The 15,040-nt window shown below is 43.2% G+C and overlaps 1 non-coding gene across 1 annotated transcript; it reads left to right on the top strand.

The window, feature by feature from the left end:
• Window positions 1–2,707: 2,707 nt before the first annotated feature.
• trnae-uuc (transfer RNA glutamic acid (anticodon UUC)) lies at window positions 2,708–2,778 on the top strand. The gene has a single exon. It is a non-coding gene; the product is annotated as a tRNA-Glu (tRNA).
• The last annotated feature ends 12,262 nt before the right edge of the window (window positions 2,779–15,040 follow it).

The raw sequence follows: 15,040 nt of genomic DNA, 5'->3' as shown, positions 1-15,040 counted from the left end.
GGCAGAACCAGTTTTTCCACAGATACCCGCTTAATTAAGGTATTGTATGAGGCTTCATAGCCTCAGAGGGGGGAAATGTTGTGGATAAAAATGACATGAAATAAACACGAGGGAGACTGAGTATGAGTAAATATGTAATTTTATTGGTAATTCACAGGACGGGTGGGTGCGTAGTCTGGAGGAGAGTAAGAGGGGGAAGAAAATGGGGTGCGTCCTGGGGACATGGGGAAATCAGGGTGGGTGAAGTGAACGGACCACTGAGAGTCGGGCGGACTGGTGGGTGAGAAGAGGGACGAATGGTCGGGGCCCGGATCAGAGAAGACAACATCATCCTCGGATTGGAAGCTAGAGGGGGGTTCTGGTTCTGACTGTGTAGAGGCGTCAACACGCACGTTCGTGGGGCAGATTCTGTACCGAAGAAGAGGGGGGAACCCCGGGTCTCTATTCTTAGGGGGGGTGCTGCGAAGATAGTTAAGTAGCATCATGATATCAGCCGTGAGATGCACAAGCTGGTAATGAGTGTCCAGATCCAGATCCAGGTCCAGTAACGGAGAGAGAGGGGACTGACGACGGGCACCGGCACCTAGACATACAGAAGCGGTTTTAGTCAGAGGTGGATAAATTGGTAAAACACTTTAAAGATCTTTATGGGTTATTAGTCGAAATAGTCGAAAGAAGTGTACGAGCTGAGGAGTGCTAAAACACACACACACACACGCTCGTACAGTCAAGGGCGGGCAAGTAGACACAACATACACACACACACTCTCTCTTTCTCATACACACACACGAATAACTTTAATAATATCTTATAGTAATAGAGAAACTCTATAAAAAACAGAATAGTAGGATATGCAGGACAGTAGAACTGCAATGATATTAAGAAGTTGGAAGTACAGTAAACCGCTTTTCAAGTAGTATAAATATATATAAAATAAGAAATATAGTGCAAATATGAAAATAAATTATAAACGAGAAATACAGGAAAAATAGAAAAATATGACTTACTCATGATTCAGATGGTGAAGATTCTCGTCTCGCAAGGAAAGCCTTAATTTTTAGAGAACCATGAAGAGAGCCAGTTATAAGGGTGGCTGGGTCAAACTGCCCCCCCCCCCGAGATAACGATAAGACCAAGGTCCCTCCCGGTTGTTTAGTCGTCTTGTCTACGTCATTTTATTTCCCTAGGTAATTGAGAATCCTGGTTTCTGACCACCTAGGTAATTGAGAATCCTGGTTTCTGACCACCTAGGTAAATGAGAATCCTGGTTTCTGATTCTCTATGTAATTCAAAACGCTGGGTTTTTATTTTCTGGGTTATTAGAAATGCCTGGGTTCTGATTCTATGTGTAAGTGAAATAGGCCTTTTCTGGAAACAAATGGGTTATCTAGTGTGTAAATACAGTATAAATACTGGAGCTTAAGCTCAGGGTATTGGGATCACTTCTGAGAATTCTCATCGGTGTGGATCTCGTGTGGTGGAATGGAACAATAAAGCTGGACCCTTGCTTCTTCTCACTCACGGCTGGTGTATTTTTTCTATCTCCAACTGGGCTCAGAGGTAGATGTGAGTATTGGCTTCTAAGTTGAGTTTTAAATGTTTTTGGGTAATAGGCTAAATTTGAGCCAACACTTGCTTTGAGTATAGCACACGCAATCAACATTTCTCACTGTACCACGCTTTACAGGGGTGAGGTTGGTCTCAATGTCCCTGGACCAAACCTGTGCAAAGTGAAATGAGGCTGGTTTTCACTACAGCAGGCAAAAGGTGTGCCTCTTCATCCAGCATATGGTTTTCTGTCACAAAAAAAAAAAAAAAAAAAAAACTGATCAGGCTACGGGAGGTTGATGTGCCTGAGGTTCATTTTCTCACACAACACAACTGGCCTGCATGTTTCCAATAAAGGTCAAAATCAGATTGCAAGATTTTGTTAGAAGTAAGGTGGGAATTTGCATTTACCTTAGTACAGGTTGCCTTGCTATGAGTATAGCACACGCAATCAACATTTCTCACTGTACCAGGCCAAAGAAGTGCCAGAATGTCCCACGCCGCATCTAGCAGTTGATTTTCTGGCCGAGTGGCACCCCTCCTCATTCCAGAAGTGCGGAGTGCCGTGATCGTATAGTGGTTAGTACTCTGCGTTGTGGTCGCAGCAACCCCGGTTCGAATCCGGGCCGCGGCATGGAGTTTTCTACCTCACCCCTGAATCCTAAGGTTGAGCATGTCTTTGTGACCTCTAGCCCTTTTCCTCTGGAAAAGCACAAGTAGATCGAACAATGGGTCCATGGGCCAGTGGCGCAATGGATAACGCGTCTGAATACGGATCAGAAGATTCTAGGTTCAACTCCTGGTTGGCTCAGTTCCCTTTTACCTCACTCCAAAGGTGTGCCTTTGCAACCCACTCTGGCAGCTGAGTTTCCGGCAGACCACTCATAATCTCTGGAATGCTGCGAGTCATGATCCTACTCAAGTCAGCACGCTGGCTTACTATAGCTGGCTTCCAAGTTTGCCATGTGGAAAGCAAAACGAGGCAGGCCGACAGTGTGCCGGTGCCTCCCGCTCGTGGTCCAGCAGCTGATTTTCTGGCAGTATAACAGGTCTGTGACGATCATAACGTAGTGGTTAGTACTACGTGGCCCCGGAAACCCCGGTTGGGACGCGATTGACCGCGCTGCATTTTCTCATTTTCCTGAGCAGGCGCGGATGTCCCATATGGTCTAGCGGTCAGGATTCTTGGTTTTCACCCAGGCGCCCGGGTTCCACTCCCGGTATGGGAACGGTGCTTTAGTGTATGGCCCAAGTTGAACTTAGTTTAGCTTCTCCAGCTGAACGCTTGACTTAGTAGAAATGACAGCATAAGTAGTTAGGTTCTCATTTCCACAAGCTTTCTGTGGGCCAGTGGTGCAATGGATGAATCATAAGATTCCAGAATCAACACCTGGAGGATTTGCTTTAGCTCTCTCTTACCCCGTCCAACATCCTGGCCCCGTCTGATCGCTAACTCTAATAGACTAGTAAAGCTGCCGCTCTGAATCTGACAGTAGTAGCCCCTTTTCAGGGGTGAGGTTGGTCTCAATGTTCCTGGATCAAACCTGTGCAAAGTGAAATGAGGCTGGTTTTCACTACATCCAGCATATGGTTTTCTGTCAAAAATAAATAAATAAATAAATAAACTTATCAGGCTACGGGAGGTTGATGTGCCTGAGGTTCATTTTCTCACACAACACCATGGCCTGCATGTTTCCAATAAAGGTCAAAATCAGATTGCAAGATTTTGTTAGAAGTTAGGTGGGAATTTGCATTTACCTAGGACAGGTTGCCTTGTGTTGTGCATAAAAATGACATGAAATAAACACGAGGGAGACTGAGTATGAGTAAATATGTAATTTTATTGGTAATTCACAGGACGGGTGGGTGCGTAGTCTGGAGGAGAGTAAGAGGGGGAAGAAAATGGGGTGCGTCCTGGGGACATGGGGAAATCAGGGTGGGTGAAGTGAACGGACCACTGAGAGTCGGGCGGACTGGTGGGTGAGAAGAGGGACGAATGGTCGGGGCCCGGATCAGAGAAGACAACATCATCCTCGGATTGGAAGCTAGAGGGGGGTTCTGGTTCTGACTGTGTAGAGGCGTCAACACGCACGTTCGTGGGGCAGATTCTGTACCGAAGAAGAGCGGGGAACCCCGGGTCTCTATTCTTAGGGGGGGTGCTGCGAAGATAGTTAAGTAGCATCATGATATCAGCCGTGAGATGCACAAGCTGGTAATGAGTGTCCAGATCCAGATCCAGGTCCAGTAACGGAGAGAGAGGGGACTGACGACGGGCACCGGCACCTAGACATACAGAAGCGGTTTTAGTCAGAGGTGGATAAATTGGTAAAACACTTTAAAGATCTTTATGGGTTATTAGTCGAAATAGTCGAAAGAAGTGTACGAGCTGAGGAGTGCTAAAATACACACACACACACGCTCGTACAGTCAAGGGCGGGCAAGTAGACACAACATACACACACACACTCTCTCTTTCTCATACACACACACGAATAACTTTAATAATATCTTATAGTAATAGAGAAACTCTATAAAAAACAGAATAGTAGGATATGCAGGACAGTAGAACTGTAATGATATTAAGAAGTTGGAAGTACAGTAAACCGCTTTTCAAGTAGTATAAATATATATAAAATAAGAAATATAGTGCAAATATGAAAATAAATTATAAACGAGAAATACAGGAAAAATAGAAAAATATAACTTACTCATGATTCAGATGGTGAAGATTCTCGTCTCGCAAGGAAAGCCTTAATTTTTAGAGAACCATGAAGAGAGCCAGTTATAAGGGTGGCTGGGTCAAACTGCCCCCCCCCCTCGAGATAACGATAAGACCAAGGTCCCTCCCGGTTGTTTAGTCGTCTTGTCTACGTCATTTTATTTCCCTAGGTAATTGAGAATCCTGGTTTCTGACCACCTAGGTAATTGAGAATCCTGGTTTCTGACCACCTAGGTAAATGAGAATCCTGGTTTCTGATTCTCTATGTAATTCAAAACGCTGGGTTTTTATTTTCTGGGTTATTAGAAATGCCTGGGTTCTGATTCTATGTGTAAGTGAAATAGGCCTTTTCTGGAAACATATGGGTTATCTAGTGTGTAAATACAGTATAAATACTGGAGCTTAAGCTCAGGGAATTGGGATCACTTCTGAGAATTCTCATCGGTGTGGATCTCGTGTGGTGGAATGGAACAATAAAGCTGGACCCTTGCTTCTTCTCACTCACGGCTGGTGTATTTTTTCTATCTCCAACTGGGCTCAGAGGTAGATGTGAGTATTGGCTTCTAAGTTGAGTTTTAAATGTTTTTGGGTAATAGGCTAAATTTGAGCCAACATTTGGCACCCCAGATGGGACTGGGCTAAGATCTATATGTCTGGAATCTCTCCTGTGGTACTTCGCTCTCTAAGCAACAGACAGGCCGTATAGGAAAAGGCATTGCAGACGCCTGTTATTTCAAAGCTCTGTTTTAGTGGTCTGTTGCTACGACTGAGAAGCCCCGGGGTGGGAAGAAAGACTAAGTGGGTCTCCAAAAGAACCTGGAGTGAGTGAGAAGAGGTAAGAGAAGTGTGGATTGTAGAAGATTGTACTTATTGTAATTGTATAAGGTTCATAAGACTGTGTAAGGATATGGCATATGTGTTGTGTGAGTGAAAGTCCTGCAATACCGCTGGAGGAAGGGAAAAAAGGTAGAAAAAAGAGAAGAGAAATAGAGAAATACTCCAGGGCGGGGATAGAAAGCAGGTGGAAAATGAGGCCTCAGACCCCAGATACCGGCTACTAGACTAGACTAGCAGACTAGTGGCGGCTGCATTGGTGGGGACCCCTAATACCGCTGGAAAAAGATTAGATAAAAGATAGATAGCTTAGATTCCAGGGCTGGATAGAGAGGGGAATAAATCCTGGGCCCAGGTCCGGGTCGTGCAATACAGCATGCCCAGTGTATGAATGGAATATGTACTAACAAATGTGTGTGCTTAAAATATATGTGCTTATAATATGTATAATATGAGTGTGGTGTGAGAGCGTGTAAGTTTTGGAGACAGGGAAAATGTATTTATTAGTGCTCTGAACATGAGCTCCATACCTAAAGTATTGGATAAGTGGGATAAGATTCAGAGAAAAGAATTCTTTTGGAGAAAGTTGGATTTAATTTGTATGACTGTAAGCTTCATGCATACGGAGCTGGTATGTAGGTGCTTTATACTTTGAAAACTTCATGTAGTAACATAAATAAGCGTAATAATGTGGAATACAATGTGTGTATGGGAGCTTGCCTGCGTTGTTGATAGAACGGAGGGGTGTATGTGTGTGTTCTTGTCTGTCCTTATCTGTGCGTCTGTGTGGAAATAGGGAGGAAGGACAAGGGGAAAAAAAACAAAAAAAAAAGGAAAAAAAAAACAAAACAAAAAAAAAAAAAGGGAAAAAGATTGTGTGATCCGGGAACAGGAAAACTGAAGGTGGGAGAAAAGTATATTGTCGGGGCCATTATTGAGAAATGACTGCCACAAGGCCCACACGGGTGAGGTTTCCAACTCAGGACGGGGAAAGTAGGCGGCTGCAGCATCCACAGGGACACAATGGAGCCCGCGTGAAAGAAATACAAAACGATGCAGGAGTAAGTGAAATTTTGTCCTGGTTAAAACGGGGGGCTCAAAAAGACGGTGCGGGAATATGGCGCAGTGTAGAAGGGTTGTGTATAGCCCCAGTCAGCCGCCTCCCACGCTTGATCAAAGACACCCATGGCGTGGATCATGTCAATAAGACTGAAATGATCCGGAAAATCCGTCAGGAATGGTGGTCCCCTCAGCTGGCCTCACAGGTGGACCAAATGGTGAACGCATGTGCTGTGTGCATCAACCACAACGTGCGAAAGAACCTCACCACCCCCTTAGGACATATTCCCCCGCCGACGGGACCGTTTCGGCATCTTATGATGAATCATATAGACATGGGAGCGGAGTTCCAGGTAGATGGGAAACGCTTCCTTCTGGTCATAGTGGACCGCTTTAGCCAGTGGGTGGAGGCGACTGCTACTTCTGAGGAAGATGTGGAGTCCGCCGCTAAATTTTTATGTTGTGAGGTCATACCTCGATTCGGGATCCCTGATTTTTTGAGTTCAGACAATGGCATCCACTTCGTAAATAACGTCCTTAAGTATGTTGCATCGGCCTTGAAGGTTGATCATAAGCTAGGATGTGTATATCTTCCTGAGTCCCAAAGCACGATGGACCCAGGGTACCGCACCCTAACTAATAAATTGGCAAAAATATGCGATGACTCACACCTAAACTCAAATCCACCGACAGTTATATTCACAGGTTAGAGAAGCAATCCATGGTGGGGACGGGGTACGGGAGGATGTACGTTTAGTGGCCCCCGGGGATAGAGTACACATTCGTATGTTTCAGAGAAATAGCCCCCTCGGGGCACGTCGGGAAGGACCCTTCACTGTGGTCGCTGCAACCGCCTCGGCTGTGAGAGTTGAAGAGAGAGATCATTGGTACCACTTAAACCAGTGCGTCCGTGCCGGAGCAGATACGGGACGGCGAGGACCAACAACCCCAGGCCCTGCCACTACAGGGCAGCCCATGGGGACGGAGGTGTTAACCGACAGCGACTCGGATACCTCACTTATGGGTCCGGCCTACGGCACTCGAGCCCAGGCTAAACGACGGGCTGTGGAAAGGCTAGATAGACCGGCCCAGTCGGATGCCGGTAGCTCAACAGGCTCTTCGTTCCTCTCCTCTCCATACGATGATATTGACCCTGTTACCTCCCCCCGAGCTGAAGCGGGAGACGTAGCTGCCGTCCCGCTAGTAACCCCACCAGAGGCAGAATTGTTATCAACACTCGCCACTCTCTGGCAATCTGATAACCTTGATGACCCCATGCCTATGAGCACTATTGATTTGGATATGCTGCAGGCCCTTGAGGTACAGTTAAGCACACCTCCCCCCGTGCCCCCTGAGCTCCAGTCTCCGCAGGGATCTTTACACACTCCCCTACCATTGAGTCGAGAGAACACTGGTTCAGCAGAGTAGCTGGGGTGGGGGCGCCTTATACCACAGGGCTAAGAGTTCCTGTTCAGACCAGAGGGTGATGTTCGGAAGAACACACCTTCATTGTATAATTTACTGATCATGATCTAGACTGCGTACAGTCCTATATATAGATTGTGACAGGTCAATAGCTTGCGTGCCTTTAACTGTAATTGGAAGTCGGTATGATTCCCTGTTTGTAAACTGAATGAGGACGGTTATCTAAACCACCGAGCGGGCGAGAGAGGGAGAGAGCGCGTGCGAGAGATTTCTGTTTTTTCCCCTTTTTCCAATCCTTTAGTTATCTCACGCTCTACATTAAAGTCAAAGTGATTCAATGTATATATATATATATATATATATATATATATATATATATATATATATATATATATATATACGTGGATATATTCCTGTAAAAATTAAAATCAATCAGCATGTCTTGATGTTATCAGTCCGGAGAGAACTTTAATAATAGTTTATGTGGTGTGCATTGTGCCACTTAGTTTCCTCTGCACAGACATCTTTGCCTGACTAATGATAAAATTAACATGTGAACCTGTTCGTTTTGAGTGATATTAATAAAAAACCCTGAAAAGTAAAACCGACCCGAGGTAACAGCCTCTGGCTGATCGCAATGTGGTCTGTATCAGGCTAGGTCACATCCTCCCTGTTGAGATAATGTTGAGCCTAAACATTTGGTTTTAGAGAGCAGTCTACCTTCATGAACTGACTCGCTAACAAGAGCTGGAGTAACCATAACTAATTTGTGTAGGTGATTCCTATACGGGTATGTGTCTATACAATATCTTAAGCAGTGTAAGTGCGAATTCTTCTGGCGTGTGGTATTCATGTTGTATAATGCGGAATAATTTCTGCATGTTTTCTCTTTAAATGCTGTGTATATGTCCAATGATAAGTAATTAGTAAGATCAGATGGCAGTAGTAGTCTGCACATCTTAAATTATTTGTAATGTGTTGTACGCCTGTTACAGATGTGATATCTAAGTCCGTAACATTAGAATAAGGTGATGATTACTTAATGTGGAATTCGGGTTTTGCAGGGAGTACGAGTATCTGGATTAGACAGCCTTGCATAATGGTTCCTTTTGCCGACATGTTGTGCTGATATGAGTTTGGGAGGTAGTTTAATTACGGTCCCTTTACAACAGTGTAATTTGAAGTGATTTGTTTTTTCCTGAACCGTAGACTGGTGAATAGAATAGAGTAGTTATGCAAATATATGGGTGTGTGTATATATATATACATATACGGTGTGCTATGGATATGTCATACAAAATATACGAGTTACAATATTTAAATAATACAAAGCAGTGGTCACAAACTCGAGAAAGGGAGGATATACTGCACAACCTCTGAAGTGAATTGAATTGATAATACGTTATACAGCAGCTGAGAACTGATAAAAACTGAGAGCTAAGAACTAGATGCAGGTGTGTGTGATCTGGGAATTGCAGTTCATGGCAGCCAGCCATGTTTGTGGACCGCAGTGAAGGATGGGAAATGTGGTTTGTGATATGAGTAGATTTAACACTACCTTAATATGGTCAAATACAGTTTAAATGAAATGGATAAAATTATAGGGCGAATCTTATGCTTCTTACAATTGTGCGTTCAGCCAAGGTAACAACTTGGTGGTAAATTGAAACAAAGCTCACAGATGATAAATTTTATTTTAGACTAAGTTAAATACATATTCACATTCCTCCAAAGTGAGCAACATTTAAATGTCATGTATGAAGGATCTGAGTGATATTTTGAGTACAGTATTTTGGTACAGTTATAAGTTAATAAGAAACAAAATGCATGTACATGCATGTATACCATTTAGACTAAAGACTAGTGCTGTACACATAGAACCAAATTCACTAGGTTGTTTTGAATGAAAATTAGTGGGATAAAAGTGGCTAGAGGACTGTAAATGCATATCTAGATCTCAACCTCATTTACTCTATTTTAGTTCTATCTTATTGGGATTATCACTCGTTAGCACAGATGGAATGTTAATATGTTCGGGTAGTGTGCACCACAAATTTCCAGACTAAAGGAATTTTGGTTTCCTTTCTCAATATCTTTCTGGTAAATGAAAAACAGGAAGGGATAAGAATGTATCTTTGTCAATTGGGTTTGTACTTTTAAAAGTAAACGGACTAGAACTATTTTACAGGGATAACTATACATGAGAGTGGAAAACCCCTTTAAGAGAGGTGTTATTCGATTGATTAGAGCAGTGGAGATTACTTTAGTAATTTTTTTTTTAAATGATTTGATAGACCAACATTATTTAATCTCTGCAGCAATATTTCCTGATTCACTGTGTTGAGAGCCTCTTCTAAATCAACAGACAAGGAAGTGCAGAGGGTACCGTGACATTGTTTTAAGACTTTCAAAACAACAGTTGTGCTGATATGTTTATATGACCTTAGACTTCTTGCAGACTGATAACATGTGAACGGTTCACTGAAAAAGCTGTCTACAAGGGACAGGAGGCTTTAGGATTGGACTGTAATGATCTAATATAGTTGGATGTCCCTGATTTAATTTAATAAAATAAAATAAATAAAAAAGAAAGCTGATTTCCAAATTTCTGGTATAACCCCGTTGTCAATGAAAGATTAAAATGATAAGTTAAAAGAGATAAAATAATATCAACTGCTAAGTTTAGAAATACAGACTCCACACAATCAGGGCCTTGTGATGTGTTTATATCGAACTTGAGTGATCTGTAAACATTAGAAGTCTTAACACGTTAAAAACTGAACTCCTCGTGTCGAATTGTTTTTAATAGCTTACTGCTTTATTAAAATCAGGGTATAGTAAATCACGATGAATATTCACCGTTTTAAGACCGAGATCTGATGCATAAATTGAACATTTAATGATGGGTTTTGCAGTTGTGTGTTCCCAGTTGTCTGTCTCCAGTTTCCAGTACTATTGTCCTGTAAACAATATCTTCGATCCTCAGAAAAAGGATGAAAGGACATGCCCACTTAGTCTAGCATTATTACAGCAAGCTGTGATAACAAAAGCGATAAGTTTTGCGATACAACCAACCCACCCAGTAACCATTATTTATAGTATGATGGATATAGAATACATATATAGATATATATATATATATATATATATATATATATATATATATATATATATATATATATATAAGATGTCCCAACTGTAACCTATAACTGTAATTCCATTCCACATGATATTATTATTGATCAGCGCTTTTTTCCAAGTGACTGCATGTGAGAGCTCAAGGCCGTGACTCCCCTTAACATGCCTAGATTAGTAGGACACCTGGAAGCGTCTCCTTCGGGGGCTGTGGGCTCCCCTGCGGTGTACTCCTCTGTGGTCATAGACTCCCTTGCACGCTCCCAAGGCCGTCAGGACATGATTGGGGTCATCCTCCGCCCCATAAAAGCACAACAAATGTTCCTGGACGTTATCAAGTATGGTCTGCAGTAGATCACTGATTGCTCACTAAAGGACAACATCCTGAGATCCGGGTGTTCTTTGGACAAGCCTGACATTGAATGGACCTATGCTTTGCACCTGAACTATGGCTGGCAAACTACAACAAAGACTGTGTCTTACGTGTGACTGAAAGGGGGGGTGCTGCTTGGGGGGGTCCCGGCTCAGGAGAATGGGGCGCTTACAGGGCTGAAGTTTATGTATTGAAAACATTGGATTTGGTGGCACAAGGATTGCCAGGCTGGAGAGGCTCTCTTAGTGTGGATCATTGGGAAAATTGCTCTCTCACACATCGATCTTACGTTCATCACACCAGGTCATTTCTATTTTGAAAGAACAGGATATAGGGATATGGGGTTAATCTATGTACCACCCGAACTAAAATTCTTAAACCTGTTAGTGTGCCTAACTCACCAACTGTGGTGTTGTAATGGTGTAATTAATTCTGTGGAGCCAGTCACTGAGAACACTCACGATTGCCCAGCCGAAATTCGTATTTCGTTGAGCTTAAAAGTTTTGGGTCCGAAATTTCACAAACATTATGAACACCCTGTTCTGCCCAATTGGCTGAATTGAAGTCTATCACTAAAGAATGCAACCTGGTTAAGGGTAGAATTGTTAAAAAAAAATAAAAAATAAATAAAAAATAATATAAATACTGACGTTTAGGCCCATGGATTGTGTCGTCTGTTTGGAGTTGTTTGAATGCAATGAGGTTCTATGAAAAAATTGGAACGCCACTTATCGAACAGATAGTTTAATTGAATTCTGACTGCACTTCTTGCTGTATGTATTACAGCTGCCCATGATCTTAGTTAGTGTGCGAGGGGGAAGGTAGAGGAATGATCTCTGTACTTGCAGGCAACGGTGGAGGATCACCTGAAGTGTGCTCAAAATTATTTATTTTTTCCTTGACCTTGGATAGGTCTGGCATACCCTGATTTGTGTTTGATGTAATTTGTGCTGATACTAAACGTATTTTGGTAGATGCTCTACCTCTTGCACTAATGACCTATCACATGCAGACTAACAGCAATATGTATCTAACACCGCATGAAATGCTTACGGGTCGACCCATGTCTGTGTCTGTTCCTTATGATGGACGGCCGCTGGAGTAATTGCAGATGAATCAAAAACATATATAAGACCACTAACTATTATGTATGGAGCTATATATTCACAGGAACACAGCTGAGTGCAGTGTTATGTGTGAGGCGTCACCGCCTCAACGGGGGGAGGAGGTGTTCACCGGAGGTGTTCACCCGGAGGTGTTCACCCGGAGCCGCGAGAGAATGCTGACTATGAGAATGCCTCAATCCTCCAATGACGAGATGGTGGGGAACACGTGAAGGTCCGGTACGAAGCTTCAACGGGGGGTCTGCTCAGTCAGTGGCAGACAGGATGAGAAGATGTGCAGATCCATGCCCTGGGTGTACGTGCTAGCCTAACCTCTCCCCAAAGGGTGGCTCTCTACAGTACGTAAAGTGCTTGAGCTGAAGACAACCAGCATACAGAGAGATATTGCATACAACAGACTGTCAAGTATTGTTATAAAATGTTATAAAATGTTTGTGATATGACGCACTCAGGCATGAGAAAAGTATAATGGTGCTGCCGAGCACATAGTGCTGGCAGGGTGGGAATTTTTCCTCGTAGGAGGTTTTTTCACCCACCCCTGACTGCAAAAGACTGGGGTTTGGTTTTTGAGGGGAAGCAAAAATCTGCAGGTCCCGACAAATGCAAAACTGTGGGCTGACAGGCCTAGTTGAGAAAGATAGGGACGTGTAGATCCAATCAAGTAGTTAGTTATTGTAGTGGCCACTCATACGTACGGCAGTAGTAGTAGTAATGAATGATTAGGGGAACTCAGTTAATCACACTTATAATCGATGTAGGCAAACAAAGTATAATCAAGGTAGTTAGATTCGAAATGAGATATATATATACATAGTTAAAAGGAGAAGTTAAGGGTTAAGAGTTATGGCTAGGTACATCTACACATGTCTCCCACCAGGTCTAAAAAACCTCCTCAGCTCTATTCGGATCAGTGTTGCGTAGAAGTGGTTATTGTAAGGGACCCATTGGATTACGGGGACGGGCGCAGGAATTAGCGTGGGACGGCCAGGGGGTGCGGCAGAACCAGTTTTTCCACAGATACCCGCTTAATTAAGGTATTGTATGAGGCTTCATAGCCTCAGAGGGGGGAAATGTTGTGGATAAAAATGACATGAAATAAACACGAGGGAGACTGAGTATGAGTAAATATGTAATTTTATTGGTAATTCACAGGACGGGTGGGTGCGTAGTCTGGAGGAGAGTAAGAGGGGGAAGAAAATGGGGTGCGTCCTGGGGACATGGGGAAATCAGGGTGGGTGAAGTGAACGGACCACTGAGAGTCGGGCGGACTGGTGGGTGAGAAGAGGGACGAATGGTCGGGGCCCGGATCAGAGAAGACAACATCATCCTCGGATTGGAAGCTAGAGGGGGGTTCTGGTTCTGACTGTGTAGAGGCGTCAACACGCACGTTCGTGGGGCAGATTCTGTACCGAAGAAGAGGGGGGAACCCCGGGTCTCTATTCTTAGGGGGGGTGCTGCGAAGATAGTTAAGTAGCATCATGATATCAGCCGTGAGATGCACAAGCTGGTAATGAGTGTCCAGATCCAGATCCAGGTCCAGTAACGGAGAGAGAGGGGACTGACGACGGGCACCGGCACCTAGACATACAGAAGCGGTTTTAGTCAGAGGTGGATAAATTGGTAAAACACTTTAAAGATCTTTATGGGTTATTAGTCGAAATAGTCGAAAGAAGTGTACGAGCTGAGGAGTGCTAAAACACACACACACACACGCTCGTACAGTCAAGGGCGGGCAAGTAGACACAACATACACACACACACTCTCTCTTTCTCATACACACACACGAATAACTTTAATAATATCTTATAGTAATAGAGAAACTCTATAAAAAACAGAATAGTAGGATATGCAGGACAGTAGAACTGCAATGATATTAAGAAGTTGGAAGTACAGTAAACCGCTTTTCAAGTAGTATAAATATATATAAAATAAGAAATATAGTGCAAATATGAAAATAAATTATAAACGAGAAATACAGGAAAAATAGAAAAATATGACTTACTCATGATTCAGATGGTGAAGATTCTCGTCTCGCAAGGAAAGCCTTAATTTTTAGAGAACCATGAAGAGAGCCAGTTATAAGGGTGGCTGGGTCAAACTGCCCCCCCCCCGAGATAACGATAAGACCAAGGTCCCTCCCGGTTGTTTAGTCGTCTTGTCTACGTCATTTTATTTCCCTAGGTAATTGAAAATCCTGGTTTCTGACCACCTAGGTAATTGAGAATCCTGGTTTCTGACCACCTAGGTAAATGAGAATCCTGGTTTCTGATTCTCTATGTAATTCAAAACGCTGGGTTTTTATTTTCTGGGTTATTAGAAATGCCTGGGTTCTGATTCTATGTGTAAGTGAAATAGGCCTTTTCTGGAAACAAATGGGTTATCTAGTGTGTAAATACAGTATAAATACTGGAGCTTAAGCTCAGGGTATTGGGATCACTTCTGAGAATTCTCATCGGTGTGGATCTCGTGTGGTGGAATGGAACAATAAAGCTGGACCCTTGCTTCTTCTCACTCACGGCTGGTGTATTTTTTCTATCTCCAACTGGGCTCAGAGGTAGATGTGAGTATTGGCTTCTAAGTTGAGTTTTAAATGTTTTTGGGTAATAGGCTAAATTTGAGCCAACACTTGCTTTGAGTATAGCACACGCAATCAACATTTCTCACTGTACCACGCTTTACAGGGGTGAGGTTGGTCTCAATGTCCCTGGACCAAACCTGTGCAAAGTGAAATGAGGCTGGTTTTCACTACAGCAGGCAAAAGGTGTGCCTCTTCATCCAGCATATGGTTTTCTGTCACAAAAAAAAAAAAAAAAAAAAAACT

The sequence above is a fragment of the Ictalurus punctatus genome, chromosome 9, assembly GCF_001660625.3.
Source record: "Ictalurus punctatus breed USDA103 chromosome 9, Coco_2.0, whole genome shotgun sequence".
NCBI classification, from domain to species: domain Eukaryota; kingdom Metazoa; phylum Chordata; class Actinopteri; order Siluriformes; family Ictaluridae; genus Ictalurus; species Ictalurus punctatus.
This window is presented reverse-complemented; position numbering and strand designations above follow the sequence as displayed.